Below are 11,106 nucleotides of genomic sequence, written 5' to 3' on the forward strand. Positions count from 1 at the left end.
GAAATGCAGTCAAAGGCATCCAGATATGGAAATTTTACAATACAAAAAAACAAGAAAATAAAGAGGAAAAGTAGAAAAGAAGGTTAGTAATGGAGAAGTTAAAGAAATAGAAACTGAGGTTATGGATTACCTGCAAAGTGAAGGATTTAGTGTAGAAAAACTAACTCTGACAACAATACAACAGGATAAAGCAATGGACACCCAAATTAAGAAGAAATAAATGGCACAGGAAGCATCTAATCAGTTGACATATGAAGATACTTTGAATCCTCCCACAGGAAACCAGTACAAGGGTTCAGTTGGAGCTATACAGCAAGGGAAAGAATAGGAAACTGTGGCAACTCTGACAAAGTCAGTGTCATGGAATGATAGGTCAGGGAGTTCCCATGTGAAAGGGCAATGGATGACACAGGGTAAAACTGAAGAGAACGTGGCACAGGAAGAAGCTCTGGAACTTTCTATAGAATGCCCACAGGAAATGGCGAACAAAGAATGTACCGTCAGTTTAGAAGAAAATGATCTAAGAGAAGACTTGCTTGACTTAATACAGATGAACAGACATATTAAAATCAGTGAAAGAAATACACTGCAAAAGGTCAATAAAACCCAAAAAGTTAGAAGTTTGAAAAAACAAATAAACACAGTGATTAGGACTGTCCATAGAGATTCATGCAATATAACAGAAGTAAATAGGATGCATTACTGTGCAGCAAAAGTAATAACAGATAAAGTTCTACCACAAAACACAGGGTAGTAAGGGAAAGGACAGGGATAAATCGAATGTCATTGTGGAAGCACTGAATACAGAAAACTATAAAGCAATTAAAACAAGAAATGTCACAATTAGAAGAGTATATAAAAGGGAGCAGAGCAACAAAAATACTCAGTCATGATAAAAGCAATGAAGAGTATTATACAGATCAGGATTTATCATGCACTATCACAAATAATAATCTGAAAATAGCACAGGCAGAAAAACTTAGAAGATACACAGATAACTACAAAGTAAAAGTACAAAATATGCAATTTATTGATGACCCCAAACAAGTTTTATAGAGAATTGGGAAACAAGGTAAAAAGAACTGAAAGAATAATAAAAAAGAATAGATACATTTTAGATAAATATTTAGTAAGATCCTGTGGAACATAACAAAGATGCTAAATGGATAGAAGTAAAAAAAGAATAAGAAGTTCAAATGTACAAGATATGAATGGGATGAAGTAACAGCCAGAGAGATTGAAACAAAGTTAAGAAAAGCCTCTAACTAGAAAACCCCAGGCCCAGATGCAGTATCTAACTTCTGACTAAAAGTATTAGCATATTTACACGAAGAGTTAGCCATGAGTAAGAACTATTTATATGTGTACCCCAAACAGACACCAGCCTGGATAACAGGAAAAACAATGCTCCTACTTAACAGTGAACCTGCAAGCTACCCTAAAAACTATAGAACAATAACATGTCTTCCAATATGGTATAAACTATACACTGCAATTGATGCCGACATAGCTTATAGTCATTTAGAAGAAAACTCAATTATGGCAATAGAACCAAACGGTAATTAAGTCATGTCATATGGAACAAAGGATAATTTGTTGTTAAATAAAATCAAAGTGTAGAACTGTAAAAAGCTGAAGAATCTAAGTAAGACATGGACAGACTACAAAAAAGCATTTGACAGTATCACACATTCATGGATAAAAGTGCACTTAAAAATGTACAAGATTACACCCTACACTGATAAACTACATCACAGTGACCACAAAACAGTGGCAAACCACTTCGCAGTTAAGCCATGGTAAGGATAAATTATTATTCCAGGGATAAAAATCCAAAGGGTGATGTTCCAGGGTGATACTCTGTCATCACTGCTTTTTGTCTTGCCATTAACCCATTAAGCTGTCTGCTTACCAGATTAGGCATGGCTATAATTTGGCTCCCAGAAAGCAAAAAATTGTAAAGACTTCTCATCTTCTCTTTGTTGATGATTTAAAATTGTATAGCTCATGAGTTGAGGAACTGAAAGCACAACTGCAAGTAGGAACATTTTTTTCAGATGGTATAAGAATGTCATTTGGTCTTGATAAATGTGCATAAGCAACTTTTAAAGCAGGAAAGCTGCAGCACCAAGAAAACTTCAGTTTGGGACAAGAATGTGATATAAAAAACTTGAGCAAGAGGGTGTGTATAAATATTGTGGAATGGATGAAGGATCAACAATAAAACATGAGCAAATGTGGATAAAACTCACTAAGAAATATTTTACAAGACTTAAATTAATCCTGAAAACAGCAATGACTTATAGGAACAAAGTTCAAGCTATAATTTACTCTTTACAGATTTGGAGTGACTGACCGGCCCCAAAAGGTATTCGATAGATTAAACAGGAAAACAAGAAGGATGCTTCATGCTCAAATGATTTATAAAAATCAGTGCACACCAAGATTATATAGTCCCCATTCCAAAGGAGGTATGGTTCTTGTTGAAATTGGTTACATGTAGAACTGCAATCGTGGGACTGCATACATATCTGCTGACCTCACAAGACACAAACATAGTGAATGTTTTGAAACATGAGGAGAATAAATCTAAGATGACTTCCCTTCTTAGTCTAGCAGAAGCATATCAGCATCAAGTGGGAGTGGAAATCAAACCAGAAGTAGATAAAAATCAGGCAGCAACTGAATGTGCAAAAAAAACAGATGAAAGAATATAAGGTAAAGGATCAGATGAGAAGGGAAGAAATGTGGAAAATGCATAAATATAATTACAAGTATAGAAAACTCCTGGAACAACTTCATGTAGATTTCATGTTGAAATACCCCCACTGTAGAACATGCAGGAGAAGAACAGGTGGTTAGACCTAAAAGCAGAGAGATACTACTGAAACATAATGGTATAACAGAAGAATCTCTCTCTTTTCTGTTACCTGTTCGCAAAGAGAAAGGGGCAAGGAGAACCAGATCTATCAGCAGGGGTCGCCAAAAAAGAAAACTATCAGACGAGTATTTACCACATCAAACAATAAAGAAAATGTGGACACAGCACAGAACATAGATAATGATTCCCTCAATCAGGATGTGATGAAAAAGGGAACTTTGGTACACAACATCTCGAGTTATATTTTGACTAAGGATGATGAGAATTTACTTAATAAGAGTTTGAATTTTATTCCAAGTAGCACCAGTAATTTGACTGATACTATAGTGGATATGAAAATGTTTTGTAGGAATGTGATGTTGAAACTACAGTTTAAGAATCAGGAAGATAATGCCAACACAATAGATAGCCAACATGAATGGCCACTTAGTTTTAAGAATTTAAGCAATTACGTTCCCAACCATCACCCTTTGTTAGAAGCATATTTAAGAATGACTGAGGATGAACTTTTTGAATACTACAAAGGGAATAGTAGCAAGAAAACCAATAAGAGGGGGAATCTTACTTTCAAAGAGAGACAGAGCTTGAAACGGCTCCAGACCTTAAAATCTATAATTATTAGACCAGCCGACAAGGGGGGGTCGCATAGTTATCATGGATACTATACAGTATAATAATTCTATGTATGAGCTATTAAAAGATGATTTCTATGTAAATATTGATTGGCAGAATGTGCAGGACACGATTGAGTATATATCTAACTCCTTGCTTGATATGTATATGGGCAGAATAATTGATCAAGAATTATATGAGTATCTTAATAATAGAACACCCTTGATTCCAGAAATACAAGGACTTCCAAAGATACATAAAGATGCCCATAACCCACCAATGAGGCCTATCGTGTCTGGGCAAGGCTGGGTGACAGAGCATCTCTCTGTCTATGTTGAGAAACATTTGAGATTAATCTTAAATGAGAATAAAATAGTACGTAAAGATTCCAAACTGTTTCTTTTGGAACTTTATGAATGTTTAAATACTAATATTAGTTTACATGACTCTCTCTTAGTTACAATGGACATACAGTCCCTGTTTACTGTTCTACCCAATAATCTAGGTATAGAATATATTTCTAAATATTTGCAAAAACACAGTAACTATACAATGGTCCAGATAGACCTGCTAGCTCATTTTTTAGAACTTATTTTAGAAAATAATATCTTCCTATTCCAAGGTAGTCTATATAAACAACAGGATGGCGTAGCGATGGGGACACCATGCACCAACAGTTATGCCAATATGTTTTTGGCATACTGGGAAGAGGAAGTACTTTTTCGAATGACTGGTTTTAATGAGAACATAGCCTTCTATCGACGTTTCGTCGATGACCTTTTTATTTTATTGACAGGTGACCTAGACTCCCTAAAGACATTTCACTCACTGATGAATAACTTGACTGGGTATTTGAAATTTACAATGGAATTCTCTAATGAGAAAATAGTGTTCCTGGATTAATTCATAGAGAAGATGGAATGTGGTTTAATCAATACTGGTGTCTACAGGAAACCATGTCATTATAATAATATTTTAATGAGAACAAGCATGCATCCACCCCATATCTTTAGGAACATCATTAAAGGAAAAGGTCTGAGAGCCTCTAGGTTGAATGCAACAGAAATAGGTTTTACAAATGAAATAACTAACTTGAAACAACGATTGGCTGAAAGAGGATATAGGGAATCAGAGGTAACACATAATTTGATAGATATACCACAACTAAGACTAGGAACAGCGGCCCCATACTTTGGACCCTTAGTAAGTATGTTGGATAAACCTACTAGAGAGGAACCTTGTGTGAAGATCTCAACTTCATACACATCTGACCATACAACAGTTAAAAATATTATATATAAATACTGGCCTATTTTATGTGTGGATGAAGAAATTAGAGAGATTGTAGGTGAGGAACCGAGGTTCTTATTTAAGAACAAATATAATTTAAAAAGGATGTTATGCTACCCTAAAGACAGAGAACAAATTGCTGATGGTAGACGACAGAACCATGTGGAGATTGTAACCAATGTGCTTACATAGATACTAAAGAGGAATTTTGGCATCCTGATCTACATATTAAGTTTGATACATGAATAAATGCACATTGTAAGACCAGGAACATAGTTTACCTGGCAGTGTGTCAGAACTGTGAATCCTTCTATGTTGGCAAAACCAACAGACAACTGAGAGAGAGGATTAGAGAGCATCTGTATGAGATAAGGAAGGAATCACAACATAATGCTCTAGCTAAACATGTAACTCAGCTAGGAGATGGCCATACTTTTAAGTTTAGGGCCTTAGAGTTGATAGTACCTAATGTGAGAGGTGGGGATATTAGAAATCATACAGAAAGCAAAGAAAGCCATTGGATCATCAGGTTGAGAGCAGATAGGGTCATAGACTGAATGAAAGAGCCTCTATCAGAACAATGCTTAAGAAACGTAGGAATATCAAACGCTAAGGATTATTACTACATATATTGCTTTCTTTTCTTTCTCCCCTACACTTACATGCTCATTGTCTATCATTATATAGTTGTACTGATATGATGCATACATACACTTTATATACATATATATATTCATATTGTGTGGTTGTTTTTGTGATTTTGTTTATACTTTCTTATATGCTCATAGGTATATCCTTGTATACATTTTCATATACATATTTCCTTCTACATATACATATATATTTTTATACATATATATATTTTTCATGTATACACATATATATATATATATATATATATATATATATATATATATATATATATATATATTTATGATATATATTTTTATGTATTTATTTATTTGATATGGAATTGATTATTTGTAGATGCATATATATGCATATCTTTTTAAAATTGTATTTATAGATACTTAGATTGATTAATTAGTTCTTGGCCATGATAGGTCCATTATGATTTTTGAATGCATTTAAAATGCTCTACTTAAACTGGTCTGAATATTACTGATCTGATGAAGCTCGCTTGAGTGAAAGCGCTAATCTTTTGACCGGTGTATTTGTTTTAATAATAAAACTTCTTGGAGGAGTCTTTGTTTCGCCTTGTTCAATTTTATTATATGCAGCTATTTTTATCGTTTTCTGAACAAGAGCATTTATCTGGTGCTTTGGTGGGACTGTTGGTAAAACTTGACTAGGTTTGAAACTGCCCTATGGCTATTAGCCTAGTAACCTCCTATGATCCTATGATTAGTGACCACCTCTCAACCTATGTCATAAGGGAGTAATGTAGCCCACCTAAACAAGCAATCTATAAAAATATACAAACAAACCATATCTGACAAAGACCAGTTCATCTCAACTCTGTCCCATTATAACTGGAATGTATTAAGCACTATGCTTCTGGATGAAGCAGTTTCTCACTTCAATGTTACTTTTTTGAAAATGCTAAATAATTTAGCAACAGTAAAAAGGAAAAAGGGAAACAAATAAAGCACAGCCCCATGGCTGACAAAGGAGACCAAAAAGCTCATAACTGTGACCCTTCCATATGGAAACAATCCTTTATAATTCTGCTTCACTAAGGTGGTACATCAAATGAACTTAGTAAGTTTAGATCCATTCCAACCCTATCACATCTGTCAGATATACAAGAAAAATGCATTCACGCACAGCTCATGCAGTTTTTAACTAATAACAATCTCCTCTCCAATACTCAGCATGGTTTTAGACCCAACCACAGTACGTCAACATCTATTCTTAACTTCATTGACATTATCAGCTCAGGTTCATATTACGTAATCGAACTACCAAAATTTCGAACACCATAAGTTCGAAACATCATAACTTCAAAACTGCAGAACAACAAACTTTTTCCCAGGGAAAAAATTCACTGTTCCAAAAAACACACACACAACAAAAGCACACAAAACACCTTCAAACCTTACACTAGACCTAACATATATGACTATCTATGCACTATCCTTAACCCAGCCCTAACACTAAAGTCCATCACTATCGCACACTTACTCAACCCACGTCCTAACCCTAAAGTCTGTCACTATTGCACACTTACCTGACCCGCTCCCTAACCCTAAAGTCCATCACTATCGCACACTTACCTGACCCACGCCCTAACCCTAAAGTCTGTCACTATTGCACACTTACCTGAAACCGGCCCATAACTTTCACAACAGAGTGGAGAAAATAGCAAAGCTGCAGAAATGGACAACCAAATTCTTTCCCTAGGAAGCAATTCGGTGTTCTGCAGCTTTGCTATCTTGAGCATTCACTGTTTATGGTTCGATATTACAACATTCGAAGTTATGCTATTTTGATGTCGTAATATGTAACCTATCAGCTCAAATAGATGTAAGTGCAACTTAGTCTCCTCAGTATTACTCGACTTATTCATAGTGCTCCGCGTAGTGTCATATCAAAAACTTCTCTTTGGATGTATCGCCCTCAGATTCAATTTTTCTTCTCTTTCCAGGTTCCATAGCTGTCTTTCCCAGTCAGCAAAATACTTTTGAATGGCAGCAAGATCTGTCTATATTCCAAACAGACTCTGTTGGTGTTCACCAAGGATCTATATTTGGTCCCTCTTGGAGGGAGAAATACTACAATATAAGTGTCAGAATGGATTTTCTCTAGCAGAATTATTTCAGACATTACAATTGACAAAATGGATTTCTGTATTTCAGACCAGAAACATGCTTGTTTTCTGAAAAGTATGTGTACAGTAACTGTATTATACAAGCTAGATAAAGCTGATAGTACTGCTTTGTTATAAAACAAATAAACATTAAAAAAACAGTGCTTTCTTGAGTGCAACAGTTAAAAACCTAATTAACATGTATTTGTAGTTTCATCTTGTTTTGTGACTTGCTCTATAATGAATGCAGCCTTGTTTGTGTACACCATAGATGATATCATGGGACTGTGGTACTATTGTGAGAATATGCAGCAATGTAGCAGTACTGGTACGTTCTGAATAATAACTGCACATTTCTACTGTCAGTCAAGGATGTGAATTATGATTAGAAGGAATTTTCCAGAATTATACTGACTTAGTTTCATGTCAATAAAAGTCTGTAGCTCTCTGCCATGTTAATTAGTCTTATTTAAATTTGCTACCAATCTATTCTGAAAAATAAATCTCTTGCTTCAAATAGCTTTGTGTCTCAGTGGTTTTACTGGAGACAGATGGCAATAAAGAACCTCTTATCACTGGCATGCTCAGAAAGTTTTCCTGAAAGAGCCCAGCATGTTATCTCATCTACTCGTCTCTAAAACGCAGGTTAGAGGGGAAAAGCAGTTGTAAAACAGAACAAAATAGGATGTCATGATACCAGAATTAGCACACAGAAAGACCATCTGTACATGCTGATAGAGTTTAGGAGTTGTGGGGCTAAAGGAGCAACCTTTCAGTCTATGACAGGGTATGTTTTACTAGAAATAAAAAAAAATGAAAGCAGGTACCAGTTCAGTGTTCTTTATTTTTCAAAATATATGGACAGCGGACAAAGAGTAATGTACTTACCATAGCTTGGCATCTGGGTTAACCTATGTCATTATTCCTCACACTAGGGTGTTGGATCCAACATCAAATCTGAGCCGGCATCTTTAGCTTAGACAGATCCAAGGCTCAAACTCCTCCATCTCCCATAACCCCCTGCTGCTCTCTATGACTCAGATAGAGTTTGCTGACATAGTTACTATCACTACAACCAAAAAGGTAGAAAAGAAGATAGTCCTAGACCCCACAATACTCCAGCTTCTCAGACGACCCAACAAGGAAGGAGGATGTGGGTAGGGAATGTGAGGAATAATGATTTAGGATAACAAAGATGCCAAGTTATGGTAAGTACATAACTCTTTATCTGATGTTATCCATGTCATTATTCCTCACAGTAGGGTCAGAGTCTCCAGCTACTATTTACCCCAGGTGGCCTCAAGGAAGGACATGTCGAAGCACTGTGGAACCATAGGAAGCCCTGTTCCTGGAAACCAAATCCAGATTGTAATGTGATATAATGGTGTGAGGATTAGACCAAGTGTCAGCAGCACAAATGTAGTCATGTAGAGTCTGGCCATGAAGGCTGAAAAAGTAGCCACAGACCTAGTAGAATGAGCTCTAACCTTTCCCAGAACTTTGAGATCCTTGTTAGAGTAGAATGTGGAGAGACAGCTGCAGATTCATTTAGAGATAGTCACTGTAGAAATGGGAAGGCCATGTATACTTGGGGAAAAGGCCACAAAGAGCTGGTATGATTTAAGAAACTCCTTAGCCCTATGCAGATAAAATTGCAATTGCTTGTGTACATCCAAAGTATACAGAATGTACTTTCCTTTATTGGAATAACTGGTAAAGAAAACTGGTAAATGAATATATTGATTCAGATTGGATTCAGTGGAAACATTGGACAAAAAGAATGGCTTTGTTCTAAGAGACACTCTTTGTGAATGACCATATATAGGGGAGCAATTGAAAGGGCTTGCAACTCGGACACCCTCTTAGCTGAAGTTATGGCTACTAAAAAGGTTGTTTTCCATGACAAGAATTTGAAATTACACAAACTAGCAGGTACAAAGGGATTCTGAGTCAGAGATTGCAGCACTAAGGTTAGAACCTAAGGAGACGAGGATACTTAATGGGTGGTCTTTGAAGGAAAATGCCTTTATTGAAGGCTTTACTGATTCTGGAAGAAAACGTAGGTTTGCTATTCTCATGAAAATTGAAAATCGCAGACATCTGAAGCTTTATAGTAGAAAAACTTGCCCCTTCCTGACAATGTGAGGACAAGAACAAGAGGATATCTGGCACAGAAGCAGAAAAGGGGAACAGATTCTTGCTCTTAACCCATATAGAAAACGTCTTCTATTTACTACTATAAACTTTTCTGGTGGAAGGTTTTTGGGAAGCTAGGATAATATTCTTGATGGGAAGCTAGCCTGGACTGTTTCAAAATCATGAATCAAAATGGAATAGGAGAAACCATGCAGTAAGATGAAGGATCTGAAGATTGGGAAGAGGGAGCCCTGAAGGATGGGAGATCAGATCTTGAAGGGGATCCAGTATCCAAGGAGGATACTTCGGATGAGAACTTAGGAAGGGGAAACCATGTCTGACGAGGCCAGAAAGGGACAAAGAGGATCAGAGATGTCCTCAGGCATTGCACTTTCTGCAAAACTTTGGGGATAACAGGAATAGGAGGGTAACATTAGAGGAAACACGGAGGCCAATTGTGGACTAGAGCATCCCTCAGTGATTCCCCAGGTGGGGGATCAGGGTGCAGTACAATCTGCATTTGTTGCTGGTAGGGGAGGCAAACAGATCGCAGCATAGTTGACCTCAAAGATCAAAGATCTGCTTCGCCACCATCGGACTGAGGGACCACTCACGAGGACTCAATATGGTTCTTCTGAGTCTGTTGGTCAACAAATTGGAGTCCCCGGGTATATGTGTTCCAAGAAGAATCTTGATGAGTGGATGGGAGATCGTAGGTTTACCCCAGGTATCACTTCTGTGTCACTGTTAGACAGAGGCACAGTATACTAACCTCGAAAAAGGGCATCGCAAAATTAATTTAAAATGGGTGGTGAAAGCCAAACACACTCTGGCTAGGCTTATAAATGCCCTAGGGCAGATAGCCTAGTATGAACCTATGAACCTAAGAAGAAAGTGCCTTGAAGATAACACCCATTCCCACACTCTCATGGCCTCTGTGCACAACGGATAAGATTGTGTTTACCCCTGTTTGTTGATTTACTAGACCACTGCCATGTTTTCTGTCTGAATTGCAACAGTCCCCACAGGGAGGCAATCCTGAAAGGTTTTCAATGTTAGGAGGACTGCTTTCATCTCTAAGACTTTTATGTGCAATTTGTTCTCTCCGGGGACCATGTGCCTTGAACTGTTCTCCCCTGGAAATGCCCACCCACCACCCCAACAGGGAAGTGTCCATGGTCACCTTCCCCTTGGATGGAGGGAGTGAAAAGCACATGCCTAGACTGAGATCCTGAGACTGAAGCCACCCAAAGAAGGTGTTGTCTGCACATTGGCATCGATTTTATGGACATGAACATAGGTTGAGCCAGAAAGGACCACGGAACATTAAACATTTGTTAACAAGGAGCCTATGATAGGTTAAACAAGTGGGCTGGAGGATTCAAAATATTTAAGACTTGCATAACCTGCTCTCAGT

The sequence above is a fragment of the Protopterus annectens genome, chromosome 3.part1, assembly GCF_019279795.1.
Source record: "Protopterus annectens isolate FY-2018-M chromosome 3.part1, PAN1.0, whole genome shotgun sequence".
Lineage (NCBI taxonomy): Eukaryota > Metazoa > Chordata > Ceratodontiformes > Protopteridae > Protopterus > Protopterus annectens.